Source organism: Monodelphis domestica, chromosome 7, assembly GCF_027887165.1.
Source record: "Monodelphis domestica isolate mMonDom1 chromosome 7, mMonDom1.pri, whole genome shotgun sequence".
Classification (NCBI taxonomy): Eukaryota; Metazoa; Chordata; class Mammalia; order Didelphimorphia; family Didelphidae; genus Monodelphis; species Monodelphis domestica.
Window position 1 is genome coordinate 278,336,340 of NC_077233.1, and position 14,773 is coordinate 278,351,112.

At 39.0% G+C, this 14,773-nt stretch overlaps 1 protein-coding gene across 6 annotated transcripts in view; it reads right to left on the reverse strand.

The window, feature by feature from the left end:
• The window catches only part of DENND4C (DENN domain containing 4C), a 124,816-nt gene extending 110,332 nt beyond the window's left edge, over positions 1-14,484 (reverse strand). For 2 of the 6 annotated variants that reach the window (XM_056804463.1, XM_056804458.1), the window contains exon 1: positions 12,296-12,434. The gene's annotated coding sequence lies outside the window, so the exon portion shown is untranslated. Of the gene's footprint in view, positions 1-11,900; positions 12,435-13,061 lie in introns of those variants that run through there. The other 4 variants (XM_056804462.1, XM_056804460.1, XM_056804461.1 and 1 more) reach the window with 4 other exon arrangements.
• Positions 14,485-14,773: the final 289 nt, after the last annotated feature.

Below are 14,773 nucleotides of genomic sequence, written 5' to 3' on the forward strand. Positions count from 1 at the left end.
TGAACTCCTCTAGTATAAAAGCAAGAATTAGGGAAGAAGGCTGTGAGCCAGGTACTGGAATCTTTGAAGAAGGGAATAAGCATTTTTTTTTAAGTGCCTGCAATTGGCCAGATACAGTGCTGAGCACTTTACAAACATTATGTCATTTAAAGAAGGGAATATGTCTTAGACATATAAACAAATTTTGTTATCAGTATAAAATCTAGGTCACTATTGTGGTTAGAGGACTGATCTTGAACCTAGGAAGATCTGGGTTCAGGTCTTTCTTCTTCTTTTTAAACCCTTACCTTCTATCTTAGAATCAATACTGTGTATTAGTTCCAAGGCAGAAGAGTGGTAAGAGCTAGACAATGGGGGTTAAGTGACTTGCCCAGGGTCAGACAGCTAGGAAGTATCTGAGGCCATATTTGAACCCAGGACCTCCCATCTCTAGTCCTTGCTCTCAATCTACTGAGGCACATAGCTGCTCAGTCAGGTCTTACTTTCTAACACATTCTGTGGCTGAGTGACCCCAGGACAACTTAACCTCAAGAAAACTTATTTATGTGGGTTATACTTATTGATATTTTCCTTATTAAACATTAAACCCACTAAGTTTAAAATATTTTTTAATTACAAAAACTTTTTTTCATATCAACACAAACACTTTTATGAAAAATAACCGTATTTTCCAAAACAAATAAAATTTAGGTTGTAGAGTTTTAAATTTTTTGTTTTGCATTTTTTGCAAATATTTTAAATATCTAGCCTAATATAAGACAAGACAGCTAGACTCTTATCTGTTTCTGCACTCAATCTGTTGTAATATGGTGCTCTGGCTAAAGAATGTCAAGAAAATCTGGCCCAAGGCAAATATATGGTTGGAAGAGGGAGGAGCATTTTTACAATCTTTTCAGATAATTGTGCATATTCTTTGAGACCACACCAACACTTGACAAGTGATAGTTTCTTAAATATCAGATGCAATGTGGAGTCTCAAACTACATCAATGAACTTTTTATTTTCTGTTAAATTAAAATCTATTGGTTTATCTTGCAATCTGAATAGATCTTTTACTCACGCATGATCTTTTTAACATCATGCATTGGTCATTTGGAAAATACTGGTTTACTGAATTGTGCAAATTTGTCAAACATATCATCATTAGTATCATCAGAAATGTCTTTTAAGTATTTGGGAAATGTCAAGGTCACAGTGGCAGATATAAAGTTTTCCAAAATTCTATTTTTTCCTTGAAAGCACTACTTTATTAATGGCAACAAATAGGGCCAGTTGTTTTCCCTGAAGTGACATGTTCAAATCCACTTTTGAGAAAATGTCTGCTAAGTTTGAATAGGTATGTTATGTCAGTTGTTCTTTCAAGTAAAAATGGTGTACCATGTGGGGGAAAATCTGCTAGATCAGCTTGCAAATGAAAATCATAGTGGTGATTTCCCATAATACTTTGGTGAGTAGCAAAAGTGTTATATCACAGAAAATATTAAAAAGACATGTCCTCAAGGGGACAAACATATTTAATAAAATTTATTATTTTTATTGCTTTATCAAGGATATTCTTAACAAAAATCATGCATGGTAGTAAGAAACATGCTGACATCTAGTAACATTGGTGCCATTGTTAAGAAGCTAGCAGTTTTACCCACAATTGCTGTGACATCATCAGTGCAAATGCAAGTGTTAACACCGTTGTTCTAGGATAAACCATAAAATTCAAAAAAATTATCCAACACTTTAAACATTTCAGTATTGTTTTTGTTGCTAAGAATTTGCAAAAAAAGATTTATTACTTGATGCCAATGTAAGGCAAGCAACTAGCAAATTCAACCACATCTGTGTGGATCATACATTGGTAAGGCAAAAATAAAATTCTGAAAATGAGATTAACCCAGTCTTCATGTTTGCAACTAAATTTTAAATTCCTAAGTCACACAATCTCTGTAAAAATTCACTATAGAGTCAGGAGAGAATGAAAGTAAAAAGGGTAAGCAATAAATAACATCTTAGTATTGTGAAAATAGTTTTGACCTCACAGACCCTCTCCCCATACATACTTTGGGTAAGGGTTATTAAAACAAACAAACAATACTGTTTCAGGGACTGAGGAGGGAGTCATATCTTTGAACTGCTGTTCAACATGAAGTCTTTCCTAAGCCTCCTTAACTAGTGGTGCCCTCCCTCCCGAAACTACCTTGTATTCATTCTTTATATATTTGTATATGAACATCTGTGGAAACCACTGGCAGAATGTAAGTTCCTTGAGGACAGGGACAGTTTCATTTTTATTTTTGTATCACAAACTGCCTGGCACATAATAGGTAATAAATGCTTGTTGATTAATTATCAATAGAGGCCTGCAGGACACGGAAGTATATACAGAGTCAAGAAAGTTCTAAAACAGAAGTGTAAGGAGATCTATGACATCATACAAAACAATGGGAAAGAGGGAGAATGAGTTGATGAATAAAACATATTTCTTCTTTAACTAGAAAATCAAATATTAGGCTAATCTAAAAGAATTAAAAGGTAAAAACAAGAAACCTAAAAGCAAAAACTAGGGCTATAAATTTCTGTACTATTTTGGTGATACTGTGTATGCTATCCAAGCAGAAGATACTCAAAGAAATATTATTTGTATCCATTATTAACAGTTCCCAGAATTATCTCAATAAAGGTAGAAAAAGCCTTTGACAAAATACAACACTTATTCCTATTGAAAACACTAGACAGTATAGGAATAGAAGGGCCTTTCCTAAAAATAATAAACAGTATATATATCTAAAACCATCAGCAAGCACCATCTGCAATGGAGATAAACTAGAAGCCTTCCCAATAAGATCAGGTGAACCGAGGATGCCCATTATCACCTCTATTATTTAACATTGTACTAGAAATACTAGCAGTAGCAATTAGAGAAAAAGAAATTGGAGGTATTAAAATAGGCAATGAGGAGACCAAGCTATCAACTCTGTGCAGACGATATGATGGTCTACTTAAAGAATCCTAGAGAATCAACTAAAAAGCTAGTGAAAATAATCAACAACTTTAGCAAAGTTGCAGGATACAAAATAAACCCACATAAGTCATTAACATTTCTATATATTTCCAACACATCCTGGCAGCAAGAATTAGAAAGAGAAATTCCATTTAAAAATCACCCTAGACAATATGAAATACTTAGGAATCTATCTGCCAAAGACAAATAGGAATTGTATGAACACAACTACAAAACACTTTCCACACAATTAAAACTAGATCTAAACAATTGGAAAAACATTAATAACTCTTGCGTAAGACAAGCTAATAAAAACAACAATCCTACACAAATTAATTTACCTATTTAGTGCCATACCTATCAAACTACCAAGAAACTTTTTTACTAAATTAGAAAAACTATAACAAAGTTCATTTGGAAGAACAAAAGATCAAAAATATCAAGGAAAATAATGAAAAAATGTGGAGGGGGGGCCTAGCAGTACCAGATCTTAAACTGTACTATAAGGCAGTGGTCATCAAAACAATTTAGTACTGGCTAAGAGACAGAAGGGAAGATCAGTGGAATAGGTAAATAACCTCAGCAAGACAGTATATGATAAACCCAAAGATCCCAGCTTTTGGGACATAAATCTACTATTTGATAAAAACTGCTGGGAATTCATTGCTGGTGGAGTTGTGAATGGATCCAACCATTCTGGAGGGCAATTTGGAACTCTGCCCAAAGGGCGATAAAAGACTTTCTGCCCTTTGATCCAGCCATAGCACTGCTGGGTCTGTACCCCAAAGAGATAATAAGGAAAAAGACTTGTACAAAAATATTCATAGCTGCGCTCTTTGTGGTGGCCAAAAACTGGAAAATGAGGGGATGCCCTTCAATTGGGGAATGGCTGAGCAAATTGTGGTATATGTTGGTGATGGAATATTATTGTGCAAAAAGGAATAATAAAGTGGAGGAATTCCATGGAGACTGGAACAACCTCCAGGAAGTGATGCAGAGCGAGAGGAGCAGAACCAGGAGAACATTGTACACAGAGACTGACACATTGTGGTATAATCGAACGTAATGGACTTCTCCATTAGTGGCGGTGTAATGTCCCTGAACAACTTGCAGGGATCCAGGAGAAAAAAACACTATTCATAAGCAAAGGATAAACTATGGGAGTGGAAACACCGAGGAAAAGCAACTGCCTGACTACAGCGGTTGAGGGGACATGACAGAGGAGAGACTAAATGAACACTCTAATGCAAATATTATCAACAAAGCAATGGGTTCAAATCAAGAAAACATGTAATGCCCAGTGGATTTACGCGTCGGCTATAGGGGGTGGGGGGGAGGAAAAGAAAATGATCTTTGTCTTTAATGAATAATGTTTGGAAATGATCAAATAAAATATAATAAATTTTAAAAAAAACTGCTGGGAAAATTGGAAGACAGTATGGAAGAAATTAGGTTGAGATGAACATCTCACACCCTACACCAAGTTAAATTCAGAATGGGTGAATGACTTGAATATATGTCAAGGAAGCTCACCCCCTCCCCGTCCTGAGTAACTTTACCTGTCTATCAAACATTCCTGACATACCACAGTTGTGCCAGGGTTGCATGTAGGTGTCCATTCTGTACATCAATAAAAGTTAAGGTTTGGGGCAGATCAAGAGAGACCAACGAGAAGACCGGGGGAGACCCACAAGAAGACCATGAGGAGATGAGACAGTGCAGGAGGTGAGGGGGGATGAGGAAGAAACTGGCAGGCTAGGCAGCACACAGTCACATTACTTAGGAATAGATTGTCTACCCTTCCTAATAAACTTTATAAAATATATATCTCTGGGTAGAAGAAATATTATTATATTTTAATTATTACAATATAAAGAAGGAAACTAGAAATAAATTAGGTGAACACAGAATAGTATACCTGTCAGATCTTTAGGAAAGGAAAGATTTCAAGATCAAGCAAGAGTTAGAAAAAAATTACAAAATATAAAATAAATAATTTTAATTACATTAAATCAAAAAGGTTTTGTACAAACAAAACCAAAGCAACCAAAATTAGAAGGGAAGTAACAAATTGGGAAAAAATCTATTAAAAAAAGTCTGACAAAGGTCTAATTACTCAAATTTATAAAGAGCTAAATCAATTGTACAAAAAAATCAGCCATTCCCCAATTGATAAATGGGCAAGGGACATGAATAGGCAATTTTCAGTTAAAGAAATCAAAACTATTAATAAGCACATGAAAAAGTGTTCTAAATCTCTTATAAGCAGAGAAATTCAAATCAAAATAACTCTGAGGTATCACCTCACACCTAGCAGATTGGCTAACATGACAGCAAAGGAAAGTAATGAATGTTGGAGGGGATGAGGCAAAGTCCAGACATTAATGCACTGCTGGTGGAGTTGTGAATTGATCCAACCATTCTGGATAGCAATTTGGAACTATGCCCAAAGGGCGATAAAAGACTGTCTGTCCTTTGATCCAGCCATACCACTGTTGGTTTTATAACCCAAAGAGATAAGGAAAAAAACTTGCACAGAAATATTCATAGCTGCTCTCTTTGTGGTGGCAAAAAATTGGAAAATGAAGGGATGCCCTTCAATTGGGGAATAGCTGAACAAATTGTGGTATCTGTAGTTGATGGAATACTATTGTGCTCAAAGAAATAAAGAACTGGAGGAATTCCATGTAACTTGGAATGAACTCCAGAAATTGATGCGGAGTGAGAGGAGCAGAACCAGGAGAACATTATACAGAGCCTGATATACTGTGGCACAATCGAATGTAATGGACCTCTCTATCAGTAACAACGCAAAAATCCAGGACAATTCTGAGGGACTTATGAGAAAGAATGCTGTCCACATCCGGAGAAAGAACTGTGGAAGCAGAAACACAGAAGAAAAAACAACTGCTTGATCACATGGGTCAATGGGGATATGATTGGTGATGTAGACTCTAAGCAATCACCCTAATGCAAATATTAATAATATTGAAATGGGTTTTGATCAATGACACATGTAAAACCTAGTGGAACTGCTCCTTGGCTGCAGGGGTGGGGGGGAAGAGGGAGGAGGGGGATGGAAAGAATATGAATCACATAACCATGGAAAAATATCCTAAATTAATTAATTAAATAAAAATGGTGCAATTAAAAAAAAAACAGTTCCCAGAAAGCTGGTTTAAAACTCAATTTTATCATTTCTTTACAGTAAAATTTTACAAGTTTCCATTTCCATTTAATCTTCAATTAATGGTGACTCTCCCAACACATAAGCTATGTCACTCTGCTCTTCTCTTTGTCAAATACTTAAAATATTTCAACAGCCTTTTTAAAAGCTTCATTATATACAGTGGAAAAAACAATGGCTCTGAAATGAGAAGTCTTAGGTTTGAATCCTACCTCTGACATTTACTACTACCCATATAACACTACCTGGACTGGTCTCTTAATCTTCCTGCGCCTCAAGTTTTTTCTTCTAGAAAAAAGGCCTTTGAGATCCCTTCTAGTCATAGGATCAGGGGTTCTTAAATTTCTTTGTGTCATGAACTCCTTTGGCAGTCCAGTGATACCTATTGATCCCCTGATATGTTGTCATATTATGAGTCTAACAATCTTAACTATTGCAGAAACCTCAAAATACTAATGAATAAACAATATTTAAGATATAAGCAACTGTAATGTAATATAAAAATATCTGATTTCTATTAGTGATGAAAGCACAAGTTTTGCTAAAGTTTTGTGGTTTGTTGCCTATGTTCAAAACTGAGACCATAATAAATTTCAGAGGTAAGTGAAAATAACTTTTTTTCTTATATAACATCAGACCCCCAAAATCTGTCCACAAATCTCCTGGGGATCCATGGACCCCAAGTTAAGAACACCTATTCTAAACCTGGGCTCTTATGAATCCTGACAGTTAAAGATGATTTGTTTCAAAATTCAGAATTTTCATGGGACAGTACAATGTAGGAGGTGGACTGGAGAAGGAAGAGCATTCCTGGCATGGGGGAGAGTCAAGGAGAAATCATGAAGCAGAGAAGTGATGTCTTAGTGGAGCAACCAGAGAGTCAGTGTCACTGGAACAAAGAAGATGTAAGAAGATTGGAAAGGTAAAAAAGCCTAGGTTATAAAGGGCTTTGAATACCAAACTAAGCATTTTGTATTTGTTCCTGGAAGAAACAGCAAGCCATTAGAGTTTATGGAGTGGGAGGAGCCGGACATGCTCTGACTTGAGCTTTAGAAAAATCACTTTAGTGGCTGAATGAAGGCTGGATTGGAGTAGAGAAAGACTTTGAGACAGACAAACTCAGCAGCAGGATGTTGCAGTAACCCAGGCATGAGATGATGAGGGTCTGAACCAAGTGGTATCAGTGTCAAATTAATTTGAAGAGAAAGTACAACTAATTTGAGGGCAGAAGAAGAGGGCCTGGTCAGAGAAACTTTCAAAAAGGAGGTAGCACCTCAATCTTGACAGGAAAAAGGGATTCTTCTGAAACAAGAGTAACTTACAGGCAAAAAGAACAGCTTCTATAAAAGCATGGACAAAGAAAGCAGAGTGCTATGTTTGAGAATAGCTAGTTCCATTTGAATGTAACAAAGAATGCTTGAGGGGGACAAATGTGAAATAGGTCTGGAAAGATAACATATCTTCAATGCCAGGCTGGGCTGAAGAGACTGGCAATAAGAAGCCAAAGAATGTTTTTCTTTTTTGAAATAAAAATTATAAAAATCCTTACCTTCTCTCTTAGAATCAATACTATGTATTGGTTCCAAGGCAGAAGAGTGGTAAGGGCTAGGCAATGAGGATTAAGTGACTTGCCCAGGGTCACACAGAAGTGTCTGAGGCCAGACTTGAACCTAGGACGTCCCATCTCTGAGCCAGGCTCTCAATCCACTGAGTTACCTAACTGACCCCCATAAAATGTTTTTCAACAGAAAAGAAGCAGTCAGATCTAAGCCTTTGGGAGAAGATTTTAGCAACTATACGGGGACCAGATTAGATAGGGCAAAAACTGGGAAGAAAGCCAATTGAGAGGCTATGACAATCCTCTAAAGGAAAGTTGATAAGAATGGTGGACCTGTTGAATGGAGCTGAATGGAGTGAAAAGGGATCAGAGATCTAGAACTGCATCTGATCCAACCTCCTCATTTTACCTTTGAGGAAGCTGAGCCCTAGTATATTAAGTTGTAGTAGCAATGATAATATTTATAGTGATTTAAGGCATAAGAAACTTTCTTTATGTTATCTCATTTAGTCTTCATAAAAATCCAAATGTAAGTGCTTTTTTACATTTACATTTTACAGAGGGAGAAAGTCACACAACTACTGAGGCAGGTTTTGAACATTCCAACTCAAGTCTTCCTGACTCCAAGCAGTAGACACACTGAAGTCATCCAGGAAAGTAAAACTGGGAGTAGAATATGGAAGATATTGGAAAGGTTGGATCTACCTTTATATCTAGCAAAAGGCTAGATAGTAAAGGTAAGCAAGAATGACTGAAATTACAAACATAAGAAACCGGGAGAATCAGGTCATCAAGTCACATATGTATCTTTGAAAGTTTCCAATTGATATTCCATTTTAAATTAAATACAACATTAAGAACTATATACAACTGCACCACAAAATTAGGTGACTTCTTCATAATAGATGCTGTTTTAAATTGCAAATAACATCCTAAAACTAAAATAATTTTGGAATTTCCTACTACCTGATGCCGAAAATAGACGTCAACCACGTTCTACAGTAATATTTTTCATCAAATCATAAGATAAGTTCTGTGGTATTTGAATTTACAAACTAACCAGTTCTTATGCTAGGGTTCTACATTTTAAACAAATCTACATCACCCTGGGACACTAATCCAATTCATTCCCAATTCATTGTTTGAAAGGTATGGTTTAATCAACAGCATGGAAATAGGTTCTGATCAAGGATACATGTAATACCAGTGGAATTGCACATCAGCAACGGGAAGGGCAGGGGGAAGGGAGAGAGGAATAGAATATCATTTTTGTAACCAAGGAATGTTTGAAATTAACCAAATAAAATTAAAAAAGAAGAAAGATATGGTTTATGTGCCCTTCATAAACAGTTGCACTACTGCAAATACAGAAAAACTTAGGAAAGTAAAATAAGAGATAATAAGGAAAACTACTTGCACAAAAATATTCATAGCTGCACTCTTTGTGGTGGCAAAAAACTGGAAAAAGAGGGGATGCCCTTCAGTTGGGGAATGGCTGAACAAATTGTGGTATATAATGGTGATGGAATACTATTGTGCTCTAAGGAATGATGATCTGGATGATCTGAAGGATTTCTATATGAACTGGGAGAACTTCAATGAACTGATGCAGAGTGAAATGAGCAGAACCAAGAGAACATTGTACACAGAAAGTAAAACACTACTAGTAGTAATGCAATAAGCCAGGACACTCCTGAAGGACTTATGGGAAAGAATGCTAACCACATTGAGAGAAAGAACTACCGGTGTAGAAATGCAAAAGAAGAACATAGGACATCACTTAGCACATGTATATATGGGTATGTGATTTGGGGTTTACTCTTTTAAAAATCACTCTATAATAAAAATGAATAATATGGAAATAGGTATCAAGTGATAACATTTATACAACCCAGTGGAATTGCTTTTTGGCTTTGGGAGGGGGGAGGAAAAGGAGAGGGAAAGAAAATGAATCATGTAAACATGGGAAAATATTTTAAAATAAAAATTTTTTAAAAGAAAGAAAAACTTAGGAAAGTAGAATACACAAAACTGAACCATTCCAGACAAGCAGCAATTCCATTATACAGATTAGAAAAGCCAACTGAGACAACTTGCCTCTGACTCAGCAGCTTTTTTTTTTAAGCATACACTTAAGACACAATGGTAGTACAGTACATGGAAAACCAATATTTATCTTGGCAGAAGGAAAACCCAATATAAATGTGCTGTTTTGGTCTTAAATGGTAGCTATATAGAGGTCAAAGATGACATGCAAAATCCCTTATTTTTACTTTTTATTTATTCCAAATACTTATTACATGTCTTTCCTTAAAAGTTCTCTCATCTAAAAAATCTATGGATTAATAATCTTCAGTTTATACTGCAGTTCTCTAAAATTTAAGACATTTAAGTTTCAAGAACAGCTTCCACTCCCACTCCACTGTTAAAAAAGCTCGTTTGCAATACATAGAGTGCTTTACATATTAAACAGAAATAAATGACTCCAACACACAACTGCTTCCCACATCTCTACCAGCACTGTTTTTATATTATCCAGAACTCTAAACTGTTTGAGCATGTATTAAAATCTAGGTTCATTTGCTTTATGAGCCAGTCATCAAAGATCAATTCTATGATACAACAGACAGCACCCCTAATCCAAGTCAGCTGTTTTGCAAATTTATGACCTTGGGCAAAAAGATTAATGAAAAAGTATATCGGGATTTTCTCCAATCAGTCAAAGCTGGGGAGGGGAGGTCAAATAGATGAATAGTAGAGTCTTCAAGTATGAGGGACAACTGAGTAATATAATTCAAATAGTAAATACACTTTTGATTTTAAAGTGTCAAACATCATTTCCATTTTTTAACTTCTAGAAACAGGTCACAGAAAAAGCCCTATTGTTTCTCATACTATAAACATATCTCTTTTCCATAAACTAGCTCAGAAGTGCTTTTTTCTTTTCTTACATTACATACACTAGGTGTATTTCAGTCAACAAGTGAGTGCCAGAGCCAGGAACCATGCTAAGAAGCTCCTGAGTAGATAGATTGGTGGGCCTGGAGTCAGAAAGACCTGAATTCAAATCCAATCTTGGACACTTAACTAGCTGTGTGATGCTGGACAAGCCAATTCACCCTTAACTGCCTCAGTTCCTCATCTAAAAAATGAGCTGGAAAAGGAAATGACAAACCATTCCACTATCTTTGCCAAGAAAACCCCAAATAGAGTCACAGAGTAAGATGTTATTCAAAACGACTAAAAAAAGTGCTTTGAGGCTAGGCAAAGAAAATTAAAAGAAAAAAACAAAAGTTCCTGATCTCAAGGAGCTAGAAGTCTATTTTGCTTAACACACAGGAACACAATCAAAGAAGCCCTAGTCATAATACTCTCCCTCCTCCCAACCATTAACATATTCCTACATCTTCTAAAGAGAGAAAGGAAGTCCAACTCCTAGGACAGGCAGGTTAGGAGGAAAAGATAATTTAGAACATGTGACAAAATTAAGCAAATCAATTAATCTCCCAACCAGATCAGACAGTTTTCTTTTTAGAACAAAAGTGAGAGTGAAAGTCATGCCAACAGACACCAACTTTCTAAAAACTTTCCCTCGTATTTGCATAAATAACCACTGCTAATAACAGTTGACATTTATAAAGTACCAATCCTATCAGAGATTTGCAGCTGGAAAAGATTTTGGAGACCATCACATTTTACAGATGAGAAAGCTGAGGCCTAAGGAGGTAGAGTAACCTGTAACCCTCAGGGACTAAACCCCATTACTTCACTATGGAAGCTATTAAGTCGGCAACTCATTTTACAGCAGAATAAAATTAAGCTAACCAAGTATGAGTTCAGAGCCTTTTCTCCAACACCACTCTGCCTGATGAACTCCTTCCAATTTCACTATGAAGCATAAATAAGATTTTTTTTAAAAGATGGAAATAAGTTACCCAGCATTTATGGGAAAGAATGGTCTGAAGGGGGGCGGGGCTGCTTGAGAGCAAAAGACCTGACCTATCTAACCTTCCAAAAAAGTTCGTAGTTTCCAATGAGAAATTGTAGCATTTATTTCAACTTGTATTCGCTTTTTTAAATGCCCGGGGTGGGAGAGCACCAAGGTACTCCCTTAACACTGAAGCTCTGGAAAGATCCAGGAAGAAGGCCTGCCTTGTACTCACCTGCAACACCTTTCACTTCCTCCCCAAAGCTCCCTTCTCAAAACACGCGCGCAGACACAGAAACTTCAACCCCACCCGGCCGCCACCAAGCCAGGGCGAGGCCGCCTTCTCGCAAATCAGTTTCTCCACCTCTCCCCCTCCCATCCTCAATCCCTCGCTGCGGGGATCTGGGGAAGCCCGAGCACCGAAGCCCTACGATCCCCCCAAAGCAAACACGACTTCGCATACCCAGCCGGCCACAGGGTCTCCCCGCGATAACTCCCCCTCCCCCAAGGAGGGAGGACGAGCCCTAGACGCTGCTTCCGCTTGGGTGGCTTCCTTTTCACCTTGGGAGCAGAGACCGGCACCGGGCCTTCGGGGTTCCCCGGAAGCCCCGGGCCGCCGGCGGCACTCACCCTCCACCTCCAGAGGTTTTCAACGCAGCACTGACTCGGTCTCTGTCGGAGACATAAAGCTGCCGGCTTCGCGGCCTGGGAACCCTAGGCTGGGCCAGGGACTGGCCGTCGCCGCCGCCGCCACTGTGGTTATTGCGCCTGCGCTGCAAGCGCCTCGACTCGCGGGGCGCAGTCCCCAGACCTGAGGGTTCCAGCTGACCGTGAGGGACCCTGCGGCCAGGCAGAAAGTCCCTGGCAGCGCTAGAGAGCCGTTTCCTTTGCAACAGCCAGTCACGCGACCGGAGACATAGTTCGATTCGTTTATTCCTTTTTTTTTTCCTCCTTTTTCTCGCCCTCCCTCCCACCTTTCCTCCTGCGGGGGCGGAGGGGGCGGAGAAAGGAGGGAAAGGGAAGAGAAAGGAAAGGACGCCGTGGTCACGCCCCCTAGGCGGCCGCGTGGCTTCACAAAGCACCTCCCACGCCCCACCTTCCTTCCCTTTCCCTTCCACCTGAAAGGGAAAAAGCTAAAGGCGGCGAGGCCGTGGGATACGCGTTCATTATACGTCCTTCTCTCCTGACCCTCCCCCATTCTTATCTCCCCCACTTCGGTGACCTCCCCTATTCCACGCTCCCTCACACGCTCTCCCCCCCCCAGACGATCCCCTACACGCCCCCGACGCTCCCCCTCACGTTCTCCCCCCTCTCGACGCTCCCTCGCACGCTTCTGCCCACCACACGCTCTCCCCCCTCCTGACGCTCTTTCTGACGCTCTCACCGACAACACTACCTGGTTGCCCTGTTTCTCGCCAGCTCCTGGATTAGAGAAACTGGCTGTTGAGTACCAGATGTCCGCAAGTCCCCGGATTCCGGGACTGCTTTGACTATCTGTATCTGTATCAGGCACTATTGCAGCCTTCTACCCACAGGGCGTACGTGGATGAAGGCGGGACCCGTTCTCCTTTCGGGAAGGCTTAGCCCAAGGTCACGGCGTGTGTCAAGGGCAGAGCTCAGGGCCCGTGTCCCGAAGGGAAGGTTTCCCGCAGCGGGCAGAAATGGAAATACTGTAAATGCCGAGGCGGTCATGCAGGCTGTCTGAGTAAACCTGCTACCCGGCCTGGCCCTGCACTGACTCACCCACCTGCTCCCTGCAGACACGAGCCCAGGCGGTGCTGGGAAGCTGGGCGACCTCAAGCCGCCTCCTCCGAGCCCGTCTGTCTTAGGAAGTCAGGGATGACCAGAGCATCCCAAGCTCTCAGATCTAAGTGATCCATCTTCTAACTGCGATCTGGAGAACGAAGCTTTATCCCTTATAAAGTGCGCCCACAGGCAGGCCCTGCTTTAAGTGTGTTCTAAAAACTGGGGGTTTTACCAGTAAGAAAATACTAGTTCTACTGAGGAAATAATTCCAGATAAATTGAGGCCGACTTCGACATTTAGGGGAGAATAATGGCAAAATAATGCCTAAAGTTAAAAAGAGAAAGTCATTTTTGCTTTGTAACGTCGTTGCCTTAGCACAAATTCACATTAGATTGAACTGAGGAGGGATTGCAGGGCAGGTGGAAATATTTCACAAGCGCTCAGTTTATGTTTTGGTAACGTAATTTGTGGACTTGTGGCACCCACTTACATTGGAGAGCTTGGTGCTACTCACCTGACAGAGTCATGGACTCAGCCCAGACAGAAACAATTATGTTGGACCTGGACGATTCGAGAATTTGTTTTGGCTTTTCTTGTTTTCTAAGTTGGGGGAGTCAGGGATGAAAGGTGGGAAAGAGGGAAAATAGATAATTATTTGAGAAAAAAATTAATATAGGTCTCTGGATCAGGGGCATCTTTCTCAGTGAACTTTTAGGCTACTTTGCAGTGTTGATAACCCTAAAGAGTGTGCCATATAGGCTGATTTAGAAAGCCAGAAACTCTAGTTTCATCCTAGCTTTTATCAGCAATTAATGTTTTAACCAAAGAGGCTAACACTAAATGATTACAGTCATGTTGTGGAGCAGAAATGATAAGTACTGTACTGATATTTGGACCCACAACACTTCCCAAATGCAACCTAAACCACATTACAATGTAGTGCCTAATTTTAATTTCTTGATGTATTACTAAAAAAAAAAATGTAATGTAAAATCTGTATCAGGTTGCTTGATGTCTGAGGGAGAGGGGAGGGAAGGAAAGGAGGGAGGATCAGATTTAGAACTCAAAATTTAAAAAAATCAATGCTAAAAATTATTTTTGCATATAATAGGAGAAACATAAAAGAAAATTGTACCGAGGTAATCTGGGTAGAAAAATTTTAAACTTAAAAAAATGTATAAACTTTTTCTAACTCGACATGTGACTTGTGAGGTTTCATATGGACAGTTTAATGGCTGTTGTTGCTATTTGACTCCATAGTTAAAGAACATGAAAATAAATAGTAAAAGAAGGAAGAATTTTGTTAGGTTTTTGTTTGTTTGTTTTTTACAATCAAGCTTTCTAAAAGTAATGCCTTCTATT